We start from the raw sequence: 22,501 nt of genomic DNA on the forward strand, positions 1-22,501 counted from the left end.
ATATTAATGTGTCGTCACGTGGTCGTCTCGCCAACAATTGCTCTTGCAACTATTGCTATCGCATAGCGATAAAGTAAAGCAATTATTGGGTACCTGCATCTTATGCAATAGAGAGACAACCATAAGGCTTTTGCCAGTTGCCGATATCTTCAACAAAACATGATTATATCATACAACAACTTATATCTCATCATGTCTTGACCATATCACATCACAACATGCCCTGCAAAAACAAGTTAGACGTCCTCTACTTTGTTGTTGCAAGTTTTACGTGGCTGCTACTGGGCTTAGTAAGAACCGTCCTTACCTACGCATCAAAACCACAACGATAGTTTGTCAAGTTGGTGCTGTTTTAACCTTCGCAAGGACCGGGCATAGCCACACTCGGTTCAACTAAAGTTGGAGAAACTGACACCCGCTAGCCACCTGTGTGCAAAGCACGTCGGTAGAACCAGTCTCGCGTAAGCGTACACGTAATGTCGGTCCGGGCCGCTTCATCCAACAATACCACTGAACCAAAGTATGACATGCTGGTAAGCAGTATGACTTATATCGCCCACAACTCACTTGTGTTCTACTCGTGCACAACATCGACGCATAAAACCTAGGCTCTGATACCACTGTTGGGTAACGTAGTAATTTCAAAAAAATTCCTACGCACACGCAAGATCATGGTGATGCATAGCAACGAGAGGGGAGAGTGTGATCTACGTACCCTTGTAGATCGACAACGGAAGCGTTAGCACAACGTGGTTGATGTAGTCGTACGTCTTCACGGCCCGACCGATCAAGCACCGAAACTACGGCACCTCCGAGTTCTAGCACACGTTCAGCTCGATGACGATCCCCGGACTCCGATCCAGCAAAGTGTCGGGGAAGTGTTCTGTCAGCACGACGGCGTGGTGATGATCTTGATGTACTACCGTCGCAGGGCTTCGCCTAAGCACCACTACAATATTATCGAGGACTATGGTGGAAGGGGGCACCGCACACGGCTAAGAATATGATCACGTGGATCAACTTGTGTCTCTAGGGGTGTCCCCTGCCTCCGTATATAAAGGATCAAAGGGGGGGGGGGGTGCGGCCGGCCAGGAGAGGGCGCGCCAGGAGGAGTCCTACTCCCTCCGGGAGTAGGATTCCCCGCTTTCCTAGTTGGAATAGGATTCGGGAGGGGGAAAGAGGAGAGAGAGAAGGAAGGGGGGGCGCCGCCCCCCTCTCCTTGTCCTATTCGGACTAGGGGGGGGGGGGAGGGGCGCGCGGCCCAGCCCTGGCCACCTCTCCTCTCTTCCACTAAGGCCCACTAAGGCCCATATACCTCCCGGGGGGTTCCGGTAACCTCCCGGTACTCCGGTAAAATCCCGATTTCACCCGGAACAATTCCGATATCCAAATATAGGCTTCCAATATATCAATCTTTATGTCTCGACCATTTCGAGACTCCTCGTCATGTCCCCGATCCCATCCGGGACTCCGAACTCCTTCGGTACATCAAAACTCATAAACTCATAATATAACTGTCATCGAAACCTTAAGCGTGCGGACCCTACGGGTTCGAGAACAATGTAGACATGACCGAGACACATCTCCAGTCAATAACCAATAGCGGAACCTGGATGCTCATATTGGCTCCCACATATTCTACGAAGATCTTTATCGGTCAGACCACATAACAACATACGTTTTTCCCTTTGTCATCGGTATGTTACTTGCCCGAGATTCGATCGTCGGTATCTTAATACCTAGTTCAATCTCGTTACCGGCAAGTCTCTTTACTCGTTCCGTAATACATCATCTCACAACTAACTCATTAGTTGCAATGCTTGCAAGGCTTATGTGATGTGCATTACCGAGAGGGCCCAGAGATACCTCTCCGACAATCGGAGTGACAAATCCTAATTTCGAAATACGCCAACCCAACATGTACCTTTGGAGACACCTGTAGAGCTCCTTTATAATCACCCATTTACGTTGTGACGTTTGGTAGCACACAAAGTGTTCCTCCGGCAAACGGGAGTTGCATAATCTCATAGTCATAGGAACATGTATAAGTCATGAAGAAAGCAATAGCAACATACTAAACGATCGGGTGCTAAGCTAATGGAATGGGTCATGTCAATCAGATCATTCACCTAATGATGTGATCCCGTTAATCAAATAATAACTCTTTGTCCATGGTTAGGAAACATAACCATCTTTGATTAACGAGCTAGTCTAGTAGAGGCATACTAGTGACACTCTGTTTGTCTATGTATTCACACATGTATTATGTTCCGGTTAATACAATTCTAGCATGAATAATAAACATTTATCATGATATAAGGAAATAAATAATAACTTTATTATTACCTCTAGGGCATATTTCCTTCATAAGGCCCAATACGAATTCTCGTAACTCCCGGTACTCCCGAAAATATCCGAATCACTCGGAACCTTTCTGATGTCCGAAGATAGTCATCCAATATATCGATCTTTACGTCTCGACCATTTCGAGACTCCTCGTCATGTCCCCGATCTCATCTGGGACTCCAAACTCCTTCGGTTCATCAAAACACATAAACTCATAATATAACCGTCATCGAACTTTAAGCGTGTGGACCCTACGGGTTCGAGAACTATGTAAACATGACCGAGACACGTCTCCGGTCAAAAACCAATAGCGGAACCTGGATGCTCATATTGGCTCCTACATATTCTACGAAGATCTTTATCGGTTAAACCGCATAACAACATATGTTGTTCCCTTTGTCATCGGTATGTTACTTACCCGAGATTCGATCGTCGGTATCTCAATACCTAGTTCAATCTCGTTACCGGCAAGTCTCTTTACTCGTTCCGTAACACATCATCCCACAACTAACTCATTAGTTGCAATGCTTGCAAGGCTTAAGTGATGTGCATTAGCGAGAGGGCCCAGAGATACGTCTCCGACAATCGGAGTGACAAATCCTAATCTCGAAATACGCCAACCCAACAAGTACCTTCAGAGACACCTATAGAGCACCTTTATAATCACCCAGTTACGTTGTGACGTTTGGTGGCACACAAATTGTTCCTCCGGTAAACGGGACTTGCATAATCTCATAGTCATAGGAACATGTATAAGTCATGAAGAAAGCAATAGCAACATACTAAACGATCAAGTGCTAAGCTAACGGAATGGGTCAAGTCAATAACATCATTCTCCTAATGATGTGATCCCATTAATCAAATGACAACTCATGTCTATGGTTAGGAAACATAACCATCTTTGATCAACGAGCTAGTCAAGTAGAGGCATACTAGTGACACTCTGTTTGTCTATGTATTCACACATGTATTATGTTTTCGGTTAATAAAATTCTAGCATGAATAATAAACATTTATCATGATATAAGGAAATAAATAGTAACTTTATTATTGCCTCTAGGGCATATTTCCTTCATATTCGCCCTCAGGATCTCAACAACCGCTTCCTGTCTATGGAGCAGCAGCTCAATGCACGCCGCCCTGACATCTCCACTGACTCCTTTGTCAAAGCCGTGTATCGCGGCAAAGAAGGCGGTCGTGGTTCCTCTGCAGCTCCCTCCTCCGGGGGGCAAATCCGGTGTCGCACCCCCTGCTCAGCAGCAGGCTGAAGGAAATATGCCCTAGAGGCAATAATAAAGTTGTTATTTATATTTCCTTATATCATGATAAATGTTTATTATTCATGCTAGAATTGTCTTAACCGGAAACTTAGTACATGTGTGAATACATAGACAAACAAAGTGTCACTAGTTTGCCTCTACTTAACTAGCTCATTGAATCAATGAAGGTTATGTTTCCTAACCATAGACATGAGTTGTGATTTGATTAACGGGATCACATCATTAGAGAATGATGTGATTGACTTGACCCATCCGTTAGCTTAGCACGATGATCATTTAGTTTGTTGCTATTGCTTTCTCCATAACTTACACATGTTCCTATGACTATGAGATCATGCAACTCCCGAATACTGGAGGAACACTTTGTGTGCTACAAAACGTCACAACATAATTGGGTGATTATAAAGGTGCTCTATAGGTGTCTCCGATGGTGTTTGTTGAGTTGGCATAGATCGAGATTAGGATTTGTCACTCCGATTGTCGGAGAGGTATCTTTGGGCCCTCTCGATAATGCACATCACTATAAGCCTTGCAAGCAATGTTACTAATGAGTTAGTTATGGGACCGCGATGCCTCGGTCTGCCGCGCTCTACAACGCCCGCCGTGACGCCTCGCCCCATTCCTGGGCTCGGGCGGTGCGGACGCTCGCTGCGACGCATCCCCCTGCCTTGGCTTCTGCGGCGTTGACATCGGCGGCAAGCAGCAGGGCATGCCCGATGGTTCAGTGGAGGCAGGCAATGGATAAGTGGTGGAGGTGGCCGGTGGTAGCAGGGTTTTTCTTTGCAAAAAAACGAGGCGTTATCCATCAGTAGCACACTCTAAGTAGGACTAATGGTTAATTTCTCAGAAACGCGACAACTTTTTTTGCAAAAAGGCTGACGACGTACGGCCTGAAATAATAAGCGCTTTATTATTAGGGAAAGATTGATGATGCATCACGGAATGAGTAAAGAGACTTGCCGGCAATGAAATTGAACTAGGCATTGAGATACCGACGATCAAATCTCGGGCAAGTAAAATACCGATGATAAAGGGAACAACGTATATCGTTATGTGGTTTGACTGATAAAGATCTTCGTAGATTATGTGGGAGCCAATATGAACATCCAGGTTCCGCTATTGGTTATTGACCGGAGACGTGTCTCGGTCATGCCTACATAGTTCTCGAACCCGTAGGGTCCGCATGCTTAACGTTCCGTGACGATCGATATTATGAGTTTATGTGTTTTGATGTACCGAAGATAATTCGGAGTCCCGGATGTGATCACGGACATGCCGAGGAGTCTCGAAATGGTTGAGACATAAAGATTGATATATTGGACGACTATATTCGGACACCGGATGAGTTTCGGGGGTCACCGTATATTTATCGGAGTGCTGGGGGGTTATCGGAAACCCCGGGGAAACTAATGGGCCTTCATGGGCCTTGTGTGAGAGAGAGGAAGGGGCCTAGGGCTGGCCGCCCTCCCCCCTTGGGAGTCCGAATTGGACAAGGAGGGGGGTGGCGCCCCTCTTTCCTCCCTCTCTCCTCTCCTTCCTTTCCCCTTCCCCCTTCCTAGTTGGACTAGGAAAAGGGGAGTCCTGCTCCTACTAGGAGGAGGATTCCCCCTCTCTTTGGCATGCCCCTAGGCCGGCCGGCCTCCCCCTTGCTCATATACGGGGGCAGGGGGCACCCTAGAACACACAAGTTGATTGTTTCCATCCGTGTGCGGTGCCTGATACATCTCCAACGTATCTATAATTTTTGATTGCTCCATGCTATATTATCTACTATTTTGAATGTTTATGGGCTTTATTATACACTTTTATATCATTTTTGGGACTAACCTATTAACCCAGTGCCCAGTGCCAGTTTCTGTTTTTACCTTGTTTTAGGGTTTCGAAGAAAAGGAAAACCAAACGGAGTACAATTGACCTGAAACTTCACGGAACCCTTTTTTGGAAGGAAAGAAGCCCATAAGACTTGAAGTGCACGTAAGGGAAGCTTCGAGGAGGCCACGAGGTAGGGGGCGCACCCACCCCCCTGGGCGCGCCCACCCCCCTGGGCGCGCCCTCCACCCTCGTGGGCCCCTCATGGCCCCCCTGACGTACTTCTTCCGCCGCCAGAAGCCTCCGTAGCCACCGAAAGCCAATCTAGACCCGTTCCGGCACCCTGCCGGAGGGGGCAATCCCTCTCCGATGGCCATCTTCATCATCCCGGTGCTCTCCATGATAAGGAGGGAGTAGTTCTCCCTCAGGGCTGAGGGTATGTACCAGTAGCTATGTGTTTGATCTCTCTCTCTCTCGTGTTCTTGAGGTGGTACGATCTTGATGTATCGCGAGATTTGCTATTATAGTTGGATCTTATGATGTTTTCTCCCCCTCTACTCTCTTGTAATGAATTGAGTTTCCCCTTTGAAGTTATCTTATCAGATTGAGTCTTTAAAGATTTGAGAACACTTGATGTATGTCTTGCCGTGCGTATCTGTGGTGACAATGGGATACCACGTGATTCACTTGATGTATCTTTTGGTGATCAACTTGCGGGTTCCGCCCATGAACCTATGCATAGGGGTTGGCACATGTTTTCGTCGTGATTCTCCGGTAGAAACTTTGGGGCACTCTTTGAGGTTCTATGTGTTGGTTGAATAGATGAATCTGAGACTGTGTGATGCATATCGTATAATCATACCCACGGATACTTGAGGTGACATTGGAGTATCTAGGTGACATTAGGGTTTTGGTTTATTTGTATCTTAAGGTGTTATTCTAGTACGAACTCTAGGGTTGTTTGTGACACTTATAAGAATAGCCCAATGGATTGATAGGAAAGAATAACTTTGAGGTAGTTTCGTACCCTACCATAATCTCTTCGTTCGTTCTCCGCTATTAGTGACTTTGGAGTGACTCTTTGTTGCATGTTGAGGGGTAGTTATGTGATCTAATTATGTTATCATTGTTGAGGGAACTTACACTAGCGAAAGTATGAACCCTAGGCCTTATTTCCTATCATTGCAATATCGTTTACGCTCACTTTTATCATTCGTTGCCTTGCTGTTTTTATATTTTCAGATTACAAAAACCATTATCTACTATCCATATACCACTTGTATCACCATCTCTTCGCTGAACTAGTGCACCTATACAATTTACCATTCTATTGGGTGTGTTGGGGACACAAGAGACTCTTTGTTATTTGGTTGCAGGGTTGCTTGAGAGAGACCATCTTCATCCTACGCCTCCTACGGATTGATAAATCTTAGGTCATCCACTTGAGGGAATTTTGCTACTGTCCTACAAACCTCTGCACTTGGAGGCCCAACAACGTCTACAAGAAGAAGGTTGTGTAGTAGACATCAAGCTCTTTTCTAGCGCCGTTGCCGGGGAGGTTAGTGCTTGAAGGTATATCTTTAGATCTTGCAATCGAGTCTTTTAGTTTCTTGTTTTATCACTAGTTTAGTTTATCAAAGAAAATTACAAAAAATGGAATTAAGTTTGCCTCATACGCTTCATCTTTTTAATATCTTTCGTGAGTATGATGGAAATGAAAATTGTGCCAAAGTGTTAGAAGAAGAATGCATTAAAATGTTTGGCACTAAATACGTGAATGATGAGCATGATTGCAATGTTGTTAGTATGAATTCCTTGAATATCCATGATGCTAATGATATGCAAAGTCACAAGCTTGGGGAAGCTATGTTTGATGAAGATGATATTTTTTGTCCCCCAAGCTTGGATGAGCAAATTTACTATGATGAAAGCATGCCTCCTATCTATGATGATTATTGTGATGACACGTATGCTTTAAAGAATAATAATAACAATGAACCTTGTCATCTTGATCTTAATTTTCAATCACATGATAGTTATTTTGTTGAGTTTGCTCCCACTATTATTCATGAGAAGAATTTTGCTTATGTGGAGAGTAGTAAATTTTCTATGCTTGTAGATCATGAAAAGAATGCTTTAAGTTCTAGTTATATTGTTGAATTCATTCATGATGCTTGAGGGAGTCCTGGATTAGGGGGTATCCGGACGGCCGGACTATATCCTTTGGCCGGACTGTCGGACTATGAAGATACAAGATTGAAGACTTCATCCCGTGTCTGGATGGGACTCTCCTTGGCGTGGAAGGCAAGCTTGGCAATACGGATATATAGATCTCCTTCCTTGTAACCAACTCTGTGTAACCCTAGCCCCATCCGGTGTCTATATAAACCGGAGGGTTTAGTCCGTAGGACCAACAGCAACAATCATACCATAGGCTAGCTTCTAGGGTTTAGCCTCTTCGATCTCGTGGTAGATCAACTCTTGTAATACTCATATCGTCAAGATCAATCAAGAAGGAGTAGGGTTTTACCTCCATCGAGAGGGCCCGAACTTGGGTAAAAACATCGTGTCCCCCGTCTCCTGTTACCATCCGCCTAGACGCACAGTTCGGGGCCCCCAACCCGAGATCCGCCGGTTTTGACACCGACATTGGTGCTTTCATTGAGAGTTCCGCTGTGTCGTCACCGTAAGTAAGGATGCCTCGTCTCGTTGTTAAAAACAACATTACCGCCCGGGGAGCCCTGGCTGTCGGCCAAACTCTCCGGCTAGGCAGTTTCATCATGACCGCCCGTTCGGCTGCTGCACCGACGATGACTTCTCGGGTCATTGAAAATAGCCTCCACGTCGGCTCGGAATTTGCCGAGCAGATGGATCCAATGGAGCTCTCATCCCTAAACGAGCTCTTGGATCGCATCGCCGCCTTGGGAGTCGCTAAGGACTATGATCGGATTGGGCTTAAACCCGATCAAAGGGAGATTAACTCTCCACCGGTCACCCATCATATTGCGGTGGTGGAGGAACAATGCGGCGATTCTTCCTCTATCTTGAGGACTAACTATGTCCGGATTCCTGAGCTCTCCGAGCCGGATACCCGTTTACGGGAGGACATCACCCAAGCCCTGAACCTAGAGTCAGGCGGCGGGCCAGACTTATCGGGCAACATCCCGGAACCCGAACTTCCAAGATTGGAAACTCCTCGGCCCCTGGGTCTCAGATCGGGTAAGGGTTCGGACTCAAATCCACCCACCCACCCAAACATAAACGATCTTTCCCACATCAGGCAAGCGCCCCAGGAAACAGTACATCATTATTGGGCCAGATTCCTCCTTGTGATGAACAAGGTTAAGGACTGTCGCGAGGAAGACGCAGTCTCATTTTTCCGCAATAATTGCACGGACAAGGGAATCCTTAACGCCATAAGTCGCCGTGACATATCACGCTTCGCTGACTTGGCGTCCATAGTACGAAAGTACTGTGCGATGGAAAGCGCCTGGAAAACCGAAACGAAATTTTGGGATAATCCGGCTCCAAATATACACCCAGTCCGAAGTAAAAGGGTGCACTATCATAAGACACCCGAGTTAATTACAAAGAAGCAAAAACCCTCTACAGGGCGTGGAACCGTATTGGAGGGATGGCTCAACGGACCCTGCAAAATTCATAGTACAGCGGATACCATACCAACACACAGCCTTAGAGCATGTTGGGTACTCCGGCAGGTGGCCAAAAGTGGTGAGGATCTTCTCATCCCAGATGCCACAGAGCACCATCCCGGGGATAACAATACGGTATTAACAGTCTTTGAAACCTTCGCATCAAATAATAGGCGCAAGCGAACACTCCGCAGCCTTGCCGAAATCTGCCACGTGGCAGCAATAAATCCATGGAGTGACACGGCTATTACCTTCAATGCCAGTGACGAACCTAAATTCCGAACAGCCCGAGCACCAGCTGCACTGGTCCTCAGTCCAATTGTGGACGGCTTTCGACTCACCAAAGTACTCATGGACGGCGGCAGTGGATTAAACCTCATCTATGAGGAAACTCTTCAAAAAATGGAAATAGACTGGAACCGCATTGAGCAAAGCAGCACAACCTTCAGAGGAATCATCCCCAGTCGGGAAGCACGCTGTGCTGGGAAAATCACACTAGATGTGGTATTCGGCACGCCGGAGAACTATAGGTCCGAAGAAATTACATTCCAAGTGGCCCCGTTCAGTAGCGGATACCACGCCCTTTTAGGGCGGGAGGCGTTCACGATCTTCCAAGCCATACCCCATTACGAGTACATGAAGCTCAAAATGCCCGGGCCCAACGGAATCATCACTCTCGCTAGTGATCCGGACACAGCACTCCGCGCCGAAAACAAAACAGCCGCATTGGCCCTCGAGGCATTATCCGAAGCCCTTTCGGCCGAGGAATTAACTGCGCTACGCTCCACAGTGGACAGGGACGACGTGATACTTGACAAGAGATCCAAGTCCACCTCTTTTAAACCAGCGGATGAAATAGTCAAATTCCAAGTCCACCCAACGGACCCTACAAAAACAGCCTCCATCGGGGCACAGTTAAACCCCGCCGTGGACGCCGCACTACGAGAGTTCCTGCGCGAGAATTGGGACATATTCGCCTGGCACCCCTCAGACATGCCAGGAATCCCACGCAGGCTGGCCGAGCACAGCCTTAATATTCTAAAGGGATTCAAGCCGGTCAAGCAGACTCTTCGGCGTTTCTCTGAACCTAAGAGACAAGCTATGGGAGAGGAACTAGCCAAGTTATTGGAGGCCGGATTCATTAGAGAAATAAAACACCCGGACTGGCTAGCAAACCTGGTGATGGTACCAAAGAAGGACAAATCCTGGCGCCTATGTGTCGATTTCAAGGACCTCAACAAGGCTTGCCCAAAGGATCCCTTCCCCCTCCCCCGCATCGATCAAATTATCGATGCTACGGCAGGACACGATTCATTGTGTTTCCTCGACGCATACTCCGGCTACCACCAAATCAAGATGGCGGAGTCCGACCAAGCCGCAACGGCATTTATCACACCATACGGCCCCTTCTGTTTCAACACAATGCCTTTTGGGCTCAAAAACGCCGGCGCAACATATCAGCGCATGATTCAGACATGTCTGGAGAAACAGATCGGCAAAACAGTAGAGGCATACGTAGATGATGTGGTCGTCAAAACCAAACACGTCGACTCTCTAATAGACGACTTGAGGCTCACATTCGACAACCTCCGAACATACGACATCAAGCTCAATCCGGAAAAATGCATTTTCGGTGTACCAGCCGGAAAGCTCCTGGGTTTCATTGTCTCCAGTAGAGGAATTGAAGCAAATCCGGCCAAAATCCGAGCTCTGTCACAGTTGGCTATCCCAACGGACCTCAAACAAATCCAGAAATTAACCGGATGTGTGGCGGCTCTAAGCCGCTTTATCTCCCGCTTAGGAGAAAAGGCATTACCCCTTTATCGCCTCCTTCGGCGCACCGAACACTTCGAGTGGACGGACGCTGCCACAGCCGGATTGGAAGAAATAAAAGCCATACTGGCAACCAACCCAATCCTGGCCGCGCCAAACATCGGCGAACCAATGCTGTTGTACATTGCGGCAACTCATCAGGTTGTAAGCGCAGTGCTCGTCGTCGAACGAGAAACGGACGGACATAAATTCCCCCTTCAAAAGCCGGTATATTATGTATCCACTGTCCTCACTCCATGCAAATCACGGTACCCACATTATCAAAAGATAGCCTATGCGGTATTCATGGCATCCCGGAAGCTGCGACACTACTTTCAAGAGTGTTCAATTACAGTAGCCTCGGAAGTGCCACTTAATGATATTATAAACAACCGCGACGCCACGGGCCGGATTGCCAAATGGGCCATTGAGCTCCTCCCGTTCGACATAACATACAAACCCCGGCGAGCCATTAAATCGCAAGTATTGGCCGACTTTGTCGCCGAATGGACGGAAGCCGAACTCCCTAAAGAGTACGGCGCATACTCCAATTGGATCATGCACTTCGACGGCTCCAAAATGCTGGCTGGTCTGGGGGCTGGCGTCGTCCTGACGTCCCCAACCGGAGATACAGTTCAATACGTACTACAGATACTGTATACAGACTCCAACAACGCAGCCGAATACGAAGCCCTGTTACATGGTCTTCGGATGGCAGTTTCCATGGGCATTCAACGCCTGGAGGTGCGTGGGGATTCGAACCTCGCAATATCCCAAATAAATGGAGACTTCGATGCCAAGGATCCGAAAGATGGCGGCCTATCGCAACGCCGTCCTAAAGATGTCAGCTCGGTTCGAGGGGCTCGAATTTCACCATGTGGCTCGGGAAAACAATCAGGCGGCGGATATCCTCGCCCGCATCGGCGCAAAACGCGATGCGGTCCCCCCCAACATCTTTTTGGAGAGGTTGTTTAAGCCATCCGTGGTATGGGAAGGGGACACCGGTAACAATAGTCCGGACCCGGCCAAAATGCCCGATACCGAACACTCTGACATAATCGGAGGCTCTGCCACCGAAATAACACCTTCAGCCCACGTAATAATGGCCATCATCGCCCCGTGGACAGAACCATTCCTGGCCTACCTAACTAGGCAGGAACTTCCCGAGGACCAAAATGAGGCACGCTGCATAGTGCGGCGATCTAAAGCCTACAGGGTCCACGAGGGAGAGCTGTATAAAAAAAGCACTACCGGAGTCCTTCAAAGGTGCATCTCCGAAGAGGAAGGGCGGAAGCTTTTGGCAGAAATTCACGCCGGACTCGGCGGCCACCACGCCGCAGCCCGGGCCCTTGTAAGCAAGGCCTTCCGTACAGGTTTTTATTGGCCGACGGCCCGGGTAGATGCACAGGACTTGGTCCAACGCTGCGTCGGTTGCCAGCTTTTTGCAAACCAAAGCCACATGCCACCCACCGCCCTCCAAACAATCCCCATTACCTGGCCCTTCGCGGTCTGGGGGCTTGACATGGTTGGACCCCTTAAAGGGGGAACCCATAAGAAAAAATACTTACTGGTCATGGTGGATAAATTCACCAAATGGATAGAAGCCAAACCTGTTAAAACGGCCGAATCCGGACCGGTGATAGACTTCATATCCGGGGTTGTACACCGTTATGGCGTCCCCCACAGCATCATCACTGACAACGGCACGAACTTCACGGCCGACGAGGTAAAACTCTGGTGCAGCAACATGGGCATTAAGCTCGATTATGCCTCTGTCTATCACCCACAAACTAACGGCCAAGTTGAGCGAGCAAATGGTCTTATCATGAGCGGCATCAAACCCAGATTAGTGCGGTCCTTAAAGGAGTCTAACACGCACTGGGTAGAGGAGCTCGACTCCGTACTCTGGGGGCTGCGGACCACGCCGAATCGTACTACCGGATACACACCCTTCTTTATGGTGTACGGCGCAGAGGCGGTTCTGCCCTGCGACATAATTCATGACTCACCTCGAGTGCGCATGTACGAAGAAAGAGAAGCCGAGCTCGATCGGCAGGACAGTCTGGACACCCTGGAGGAGGAGCGCGACGTGGCAAAAGCCCGTTCCGCATTCTATCAGCAACAGGCTCGCAGATACCAAAGCAGAGAAGTACGGGCCAAAACTTATAACGTTGGCGAGCTAGTTCTACGCCTGCCGGAGAAGAAAAAGACCAAGCTCGAGCCCAAATGGGAAGGTCCCTTCATTATTGACCAAGTTCTGACCGGTGGAGCGTACCGTCTGCGGGATGCATCGAATAATCGACTTGAGCCGAACCCATGGAACGCAGCCAGGCTCCGAAGATTCTACGCCTAGTGCCGGACTCTATGTTCGTCTCCTTCCTCTGTCCATTTTTTGCATATACATTATCTGTCTTTTTTCTCTTTCTTTCTTTTATTCTTTCTCAAGGCCTTCAAGGGCCAACTTGTGCCTTGCTTGCACACTATTGACGCGCTAACCGCGCTCATTATACCTGGGGGCTTCTTACACAGAAGCTTAATTATTTATCTGGGCTTCATGCCCCGCACATGTGTTATTCTTCCGCATGTACCTTTTCTTCGCCATTATATGCATCGATATGACTTAAGTTTTGGCCAAGCTGGGTTGCCTGGCTCTTGTATTTATGCCCTACGTTCCCGTTAATTCGGCTAGGGCATAAGGGGAGCACCTCTGCGATTGTTACTGCCGGGTCAGCCGGATGTGTACCTCAGACTGGGTGAAGCCGAAAGCTAGCGTTCTTAAGGGAATATTCGGTCGGTGAACAAAAGATGATTTTTATTTATTTTCCATATGTGCCCCCAGATGTTTTTGCCTGCGTCTCCTCTCGCAGTCCGGACATGCACTTTAGGGCATGCGTACCCAGGGAAAGGAACCCTTAACGGAACTATTCTCCCTGGAAGATGTTTCTTACTACCCATGTAATATAACATAACTAGTTGGGTACTTGTCTGTTCAAGCACTAATGACCCCTACGCCTGGTTTCCACGCATACCCCGGTTCTTATATAACTGAGCGGGTATTCGGATACACTCCGGACTATCGGGTCCCGAGGTTGAAGCGAAAAGGTCCGCCATGACAAATGATTTACAATCCGGCTAGAAGGCATTATACATGTCACTTTAATTACATAGTCATGTAGACTGACTAAATTCCTCTTCTATACCATCCAACAGGCTGTCTAGCCTACAATCCTGTTGGGAATACTTTGCGGCTAATTCTACTTGCCCATACACTAAGCTAACGGGGATCTCTTTCCCATCGGGCCCCACAGGTCCGACCTCGGCCATGTGGTTTGGGTCAGCCTTGGTATACCGCGTCTTCACCATGGCCCAGGCTTCCCTGGCACCTTGACGGCAGGCCGATATCTTCCATAATCGGAAGCGCCGCCGTGCTCCCTTGAGCTTCTCCGCAAGCTCTCCAATGCCTGCTGGCAGGGAGACGGATGGCCACAAGGCCTGGGCAATACCTTGCATCACCTGCCGAACTTGTTCGTGCAGTTGTGAGAGCTCGGGTAGAAGATCACCCGCAGACCCGGGCATCTCCTCCGCGGGACGACCCGTCAGCATACCTGCAGACATAACTCTGTTAGCCGGCTTCTCCGCCGCACTCTTTTAAGGGTTCGTTCAAGCACTTACTGAAAATGCCGCGTCGAAGCCGCTTATTCTCCTTCACGGAGTCCGCAAGCTGGGCTCGAACATCTTTCAGTTCCACGCTCAGCTTGGTATTGGCGTCTTGGAGATTGTTTTTCTCCCGCATGACCTTAGTCAGCACGCGTTCGCCAGCCTTTAGCTGTCGTACGACATGCTGGTCCTCCGGATTCTCTCCGGAGTCATCTGCAATATCTATTGTTAGATCTGCAGCCATGCCGCACACTATATGGTACCTATCATTCTTTGAAACAAATGTTACCAGCTGGGGACTTTTCAGGTTCCTTCAATGCGGCAACGGCGGCCCGAAGTTGGGTCTTGCATTCCTCCAGCTCCTGTGACAGTCGAGTATTCTTCTCTGTAAGAACCTGCACAATAAATGATCCTTAAATCAGTTGTGCCAACTGTTTCAAGTCTCAGGGGCTACTGATATATATACTCATCAAATTTTCTTACCCGTACATCCTTTACATACTGGTCCGTGGCTCTGGCTAGACCATTTTGAGCAGCACGGATGTACGCATCTCCCGAGTTGAATGCATCAAACGCCTCTCGGGAGAAACAAGCGTCACGGAGTACGGCTCGGCGACGCCTGTGATTCATGGCGCTCTCCACTTCGGAATTCGTAGCGGATATCTTATCCGCATCCTCTGTAGAAGGAGCATCCGGCGTGTACCTCGTGTTAGCTTCCGCCTCTGTGTCCGGCCCTGGAGCCCGACTGGTAGAGGCGTGATCGGCGACCTCTCTGGATATTGTCTGGCGAGCATTCTTCCTTCTAGGAAACACGGGTGTTATTATGTTTTTAAAGACGACAACCACGGAGTGAGGTGTTGCATCATACCTCTACGCCGGCGTCTCCGTCCGGACCGCCTTCCTTTTTAGCCTGTCCGGCTTTGAAACCCCTTGTTGGCGAGTCGCCGCGGGCTCGGCATGGCGTCCCGAGGGCCTTCCCTATAAAACACCGTTTGTATACGGTAGGTGAAGTGCATAAAAGGAAATCCTTTTCAAAGGTTGGGACTCCGGTCTCATTTACCTGCGAGGCTGGGAGTAGCCCAGGGTAGTCGGCTATAATGGCCACCATGGCGTCATCACAGCTTAGCTGATAGAAAATCCTATCAATCAGCTCCACGAATATGTCCGGATCCTCTTTCAGGCCGGGGTCGAGGACCCGCTCAGGATCCTCCGGTTGTGGAGGTGGGCTATTGATCTCCCCTACCGCCTTACGCAGTTCCTGCGATGAAACGGCAAGGTAAATATTTATCACGAAAACAAGGGTAGGATGGAAGTAAAAAGAGCGGAAGCTCACCCAGCTTCGAGGGTTGTTCATGGAGAATCCATCCCGTGGCTTGATGCGGAGGAACTCCTCTTCTTCCCCCTTATACAAATCAGATAGAATTTTTGCTAGAGCAGCAACTGAGTCCGGTCCCTTGCGCCCGCAGCGAGTGGCATCATCTTCCCCGTTGAAGTGCCACATGGGGTGGCCTCGATATTGAAGTGGCTGCACCCCCCGCATAATGCATATTGCCATAACCTCGGTTATGGTCAGTCCTGATTTGGCCAGCAACTTTATCCGGCCCATCAGATAAAATATGTCTCTATCATCTTCCTCCTGTGGGCTCCGTGGGCGCCAGCTTAGGCGTTTCTTTAAAGGGGCATTGTCGAACTCAGGAAGACCAATCCGGATAGGATCCGGGAGGGGAACATCCTCCATATAAAACCACTCCGAAGGCCAGTCCTCGGACGTCTTCTTCGGGGTACCGGATAGGTATCCGGTCCCGGCGATGCGCCATACTTCGGCTCCGCCCACTTGATATATTGATCCCCTCTGTGTACGGGGCACAAGGTAGAACAACTTCTTCCACAACGCGAAATGAGCTTCGCAACCCAGAAACAGCTCGCAAAGGGCTACATAACCAGCGATGTGCAGTATGGAGGTAGGGGTGAGGTTGTGCAACTGGAGGCCGTAGAACTCCAGGAGCCCTCGGAGAAATGGATGGATTGGAAATCCGAGTCCCCTTAACAAATAAGGGACAAGGCATACCCGCTCTCCCTTAGAGGGGTTGGGAAAGCTCTCCGCTTGCTCCCCGCCATTATAGGTGGCGAGCCCGGCTCGAACCGGGACCATATACGCTGGAGGGAGGAATCCTTGGGTCTGTAGCTTCCCTAATTGGCTGTGCGGGATGGAACACTTCTCCCAGTCTCCGGGCTTGGGGCTGTGGGAGCGAGAGGAGGAGCTGCGCTGGCCGGCCATGTTGGGATGGATTTTTTTGGGCGCGCTCCGATGAATGCTCGCTGAGGGAGGATGGTGTGGTCTGGATCTGAGGATCCTTGTCTCTTTAATAGACAGTTCATTCACATACAGATGGGGTGGTAAATGTAAAAACACCCTGGCTCCTCACATTCGCTTGACATGTGGAAGATGGCCATTATTGGATGCAGAAGCCAAGAAGCGCAACATTTACGAGAAGCTGAACACTATTTAACAGGTACTCAGAGTTTGAAGAAGAACTCGCCTTGCAATGCCAAAGACAATCTGCATGCCGGACTCGTCGTCATTGAAGCCTGGTTCAGGGGCTACTGAGGGAGTCCTGGATTAGGGGGTATCCGGACGGCCGGACTATATCCTTTTGCCGGGCTGTCGGACTATGAAGATACAAGATTGAAGACTTCGTCCTGTGTCTAGATGGGACTATCCTTGGCGTGGAAGGCAAGCTTGGCAATACGGATATATAGATCTCCTTCCTTGTAACCAACTTTGTGTAACCCTAGCCCCCTCGGTGTCTATATAAACCGGAGGGTTTAGTCCGTAGGACCAACAGCAACAATCATACCATAGGCTAGCTTCTAGGGTTTAGCCTCTTCAATCTCGTGGTAGATCAACTCTTGTAATACTCATATCATCAAGATCAATCAAGCAGGAGTAGGGTTTTACCTCCATCGAGAGGGCCCCAACCTGGGTAAAAACATCGTGTCCCCCGTCTTCTGTTACAATCCGCCTAGACGCATAGTTCGGGACCCCCTACCTGAGATCCGTCGGTTTTGACACCGACAATGCTACTGAAAATTATTATGAGGGAGGAATATATGCTTGTAGGAATTGCAATAATATCAAGTTTCCTCTCTATGTGCTTAAAGTTTCGAAGTTATGCTTATTTTGCCCTCCTATGCTAGTTGATTATTGTTCCCATAAGTTGTTTGCTCACAAAATCCCTATGCATAGGAAGTATGCTAGACTTAAATGTGCTAGTCATATTCTTCATGATGCTCTCTTTATGTTTCAATTCTTATCTTTTATGTGAGCATCATCGAAATCATCATGCCTAGCTAGGGGCGTTAAACGATAGCGCTTGTTGGGAGGCAACCCAACTTTATTTTTGTTCCTTGCCTTTTGTTCCTGTTTAATAATAAATAATTCATCTAGACTATGTTTATATGTGTTTTTATGCTTTTAATTAGTGTTTGTGCGAAGTAGAACCTTTGGGAAGACTTGGGGAAAGTCTTTGCGATCATGCTGTAAAAAACAGAAACTTTAGCGCTCACGAGAATTGCTGCCAGTTTTTATTGGAGAGTGGTATTGAGTTAATTCGTTTTGCAGATGATTAATATATAAATTCCTCACGTCCATCAATTTATTTGAGAATTTTATGAGTTCATAAGTTTACGTTTGATCCAGATTACTACAGACTGTTCTGTTTTTGACAGATTCTGTTTTCGATGTGTTGTTTGCTTATTTTGATGAATCTATGAGTAGTATCGGAGGGTATGAACCATAGATAAGTTGGAATACAGTAGATATTACACCAATATGAATTTAGAATGAGTTCACAACAGTACCTAAGTGGTGATTTATTTTCTTATACTAACGGAGTTACGAGTTTTCTGTTAAGTTTTGTGTTGTGAAGTTTTCAAGTTTTGGGTAAAGATTCGATGGACTATGGAATAAGGAGTGGCAAGAGCCTAAGATTCGGGATGCCCGAGGCACCCCAAGGTAATATTCAAGGATAGCCAAGAGCCTAAGCTTGGGGATGCCCCGGAAGGCATCCCCTCTTTCGTCTTCGTTCATCGGTAACTTTACTTGGAGCTATATTTTTATTTGCCACATGATATGTGTTTTGCTTGGAGCGTCAAATTATTTTGTTAAGAAATGCTTGCTGTTATTTATAGCAATGTTTTGCATCTTTTATTTCAATAAAAGTGGCATTGATAGCCTTTACTATGCCTATTTTAGAAGTCCACATGTTGCTGTTTGAAAACAGAAAGTTTACCGCTGTTGCAATAATTCCCTAGAAAAGTCAGAATGTGATACAATGTTTAAGCCTTTTGCATATTAATCTCTGATAAATTTACTACAGTTGTAATTTTCTTTCATAATTTTTGGATGTAGGGAAGTATGGACGTTGCTGCATTCTTTACAGACTGTCCTGTTTAGGCAGATTGCTGTTATCTTTGCATTGTTTGCATATGTTTGCTTCTTTAATGATTCTATTTGAGGATAGGACTATTAAATATGCAGAGGCATTTAGTATGCAATGTTTAATAATAATTTTAGTGATTTGCTACAGTAGAGTATGATAAGGTTTTTGCAATGGTTTATACTAACTTATCTCACGAGTCCTTGTTCAGTTTTATGTGGATGAAGCTTTTGAGATTTAGGGAGACCTTGATATGAGAGGAATTAAGGAGACACAAAAGCTCAAGCTTGGGGATGCCCAAGGCACCCCAAGATAATATTTCAAGAAGTCTCAAGCATCTAAGCTTGGGGATGCCCCGGTTGGCATCCCACCTTTCTTCTTCAACAACTATCGGTTAGTTTCGATTGATCCTAAGTTTTTGCTTATTCACATGATGTTTGCCATTCTTAGAATGTCATTTTATTTTGTTTTGCTTGCTGTGTGAATAAAATACCAAGATCTTAAATTATTAAATGTTGGAGAGTCTTCACATAGTTGCATAATTATTCGACTACTCATTGATCTTCACTTGTATCTTTCGGAGTAGTTTGTCATTTTCTCTAGTGCTTCACTTATATCTTTTTAGAGCATGGTGGTAGTTTTATTTTGAAGATATAGATGAACCCTCATTATTCACTTATATTTTTTGAGAGTCTTAATATCATGGTAATTTGCTTAAAACCCTAATATGCTAGGTATTCGAGATTAGTAAAATTTTCTTATGAGTGTTTTGAATACTAAGAGAAGTTTGATGCTTGATGATTGTTTTGAGACATGGAGGTAATAATATCAAAGTCATGCTAGTTGAGTAGTTGTGAAATTGAGAAATACTTGTGTTGAAGTTTGCAATTCCCGTAGCATGCACGTATGGTAAACGTTATGCAACAAATTTGAAACATGGGGTGTTATTTGATTGTCTTCCTTATGAGTGGCGGTCGGGGATGAGCGATGGTCTTTTCCTACCAATCTATCCCCCTAGGAGCATGTGCGTAGTGCCGAGGTTTTTGATGACTTGTAGATTTTTGCAATAAGTATGTGAGTTCTTTATGACTAATGTTGAGTTCACGGATTATACGCACTCTCACCCTTCCATCCTTGCTAGCCTCTTCGGTACCATGCATTGCCCTTTCTCACATCAAGAGTTAGCGCAAACTTCGCTGGTGCATCCAAACCCCGTGATATGGTACGCTCTTTCACACATAAACCTCATTATATCTTCCTCAGAACAGCCACCATACCTACTTATTATGGCATTTCCATAGCCATTCCGAGATATATTGCCATGCAACTTTCCATCATTCCGTTCATCATGACACATTCATCATCGTCATATTGCTTAGCATGATCATGTAGTTGACATAGTATTTGTGGCAAAGCCACCATTCATAATTCTTTCATACATGTCACTCTTGGTTCATTGCATATCCCGGTACACCGCCGGAGGCATTCATATAGAGTCATACTTTGTTCTAGTATCGAGTTGTAATCATCGAGTTGTAAATAAATAGAAGTGTGATGATCATCATTTTCTAGAGCATTGTCCCAAGTGAGGAATAAAAAAAAGAGAAAGGCCATAAAAAAGGAGAAAGGCCATAAAAAAGAGAAAGTCCATAAAAAAAAGAGAAAGGCCCAAATAAAAAAATAAAAAAATGAGAGAAAAAGAGAGAAGGGACAATGCTACTATCCTTTTACCACACTTTTGCTTCAAAGTAGCACCATAATCTTCATGATAGAGAGTCTCTTGTTTTGTCACTTTCACATACTAGTGGGAATTTTTCATTATAGAACTTGGCTTGTATATTCCAACAATGGGCCTCCTCAAGTGCCCTAGGTCTTCGTGAGCAAGCAAGTTGGATACACACCCACTTAGTTTCTTTTTTTGAGCTTTCATACATTTATAGCTCTAGCGCATCCGTTGCATGGCAATCCCTACTCCTTACATTAACAGCAATCGATGGGAATCTCCATAGCTCATTGATTAGCCTCGTTGATGTGAGATTTTCTCCTTTTTGTCTTCTTCACATAACCCCCTCATTATTCTATTCCACACATAGTGCTATATCCATGGCTCACGCTCATGTATTGCGTGAAAGTTTATAGGTTTGAGATTACTAAAGTATGAAACAATTGCTTGGTTTGTCATCGGGGTTGTGCATGATGAGAGCATTCTCGTGTGACGAAAATGGAGCATGAATAAACTATATGATTTTGTAGGGATGAACTTTCTTTGGCCATGTTCTTTTGAGAAGACATAATTGCTTAGCTAGTATGCTTGAAGTATTATCATTTTTATGTCAATATGAACTTTTGTCTTGAATCTTTCGGATCTGAATATCCATGCCACAATTCAGAATAATTACATTGAAATTATGCCAAGTAGCACTCCGCATCAAAAATTATGTTTTTATCATTTACCTACTCGAGGATGAGCTGGAATTAAGCTTGGGGATGCTGATACGTCTCTAACGTATCTATAATTTTTGATTGCTCCATGCTATATTATCTACTGTTTTGAATGTTTATGGGCTTTATTATACACTTTTATATCATTTTTGGGACTAACCTATTAACCCAGAGCCTAGTGCCAGTTTCTGTTTTTACCTTGTTTTAGGGTTTTGAAGAAAAGGAAAAACAAACGGACTCCAATTGACCTGAAACATCACAGAACCCATTTTTGGAAGGAAAGAAGCCCAGAAGACTTGAAGTGCACGTAAGGGAAGCTTCGAGGAGGCCACGAGGTAGGGGGGCCCACCCACCCCCCTGGGTGCGCCCTCCACCTCGTGGGCCCCTCGTAGCCCCCTTGAGGTACTTCTTCTGCCTATATATCTCCATATACCCTAAAAACACCGGGAGCACAATAGATCGGGAGTTCCGCCGCCAGAAGCTTCTGTAGCCACAGAAAGCCAATCTAGACCCGTTCCGGCACCCTGTCGGAGGGGGCAATCCCTCTCCGGTGGCCATCTTCATCATCCCGGTGCTCTCCATGATGAGGAGGGAGTAGTTCTCCCTCGGGGCTGAGGGTATGTACCAGTAGCTATGTGTTTGATCTCTCTCTCTCTCTCTCTTGTGTTCTTGAGGTGGTACGATCTTGATGTATCGCTAGCTTTGCTATTATAGTTGGATCTTATGATGTTTTCTCCCCCCTCTACTCTCTTGTAATGAATTGAGTTTCCCCTTTGAAGTTATCTTATCGGATTGAGTCTTTAAAGATTTGAGAACACTTGATGTATGTCTTGCCGTGCGTATCTGTGGTGACAATGGGATACCACGTGATTCACTTGATGTATGTTTTGGTGATCAACTTGCGGGGTCCGCCCATGAACCTATGCATAGGGGTTGGCACATGTTTTCGTCTTGATTCTCCGGTAGAAACTTTGGGGCACTCTTTGAGGTTCTATGTGTTGGTTGAATAGATGAATCTGAGACTGTGTGATGCATATCGTATAATCATACCCACGGATACTTG

This window comes from Triticum aestivum, chromosome 6A (genome assembly GCF_018294505.1).
Source record: "Triticum aestivum cultivar Chinese Spring chromosome 6A, IWGSC CS RefSeq v2.1, whole genome shotgun sequence".
In the NCBI taxonomy this organism is placed as follows: domain Eukaryota; kingdom Viridiplantae; phylum Streptophyta; class Magnoliopsida; order Poales; family Poaceae; genus Triticum; species Triticum aestivum.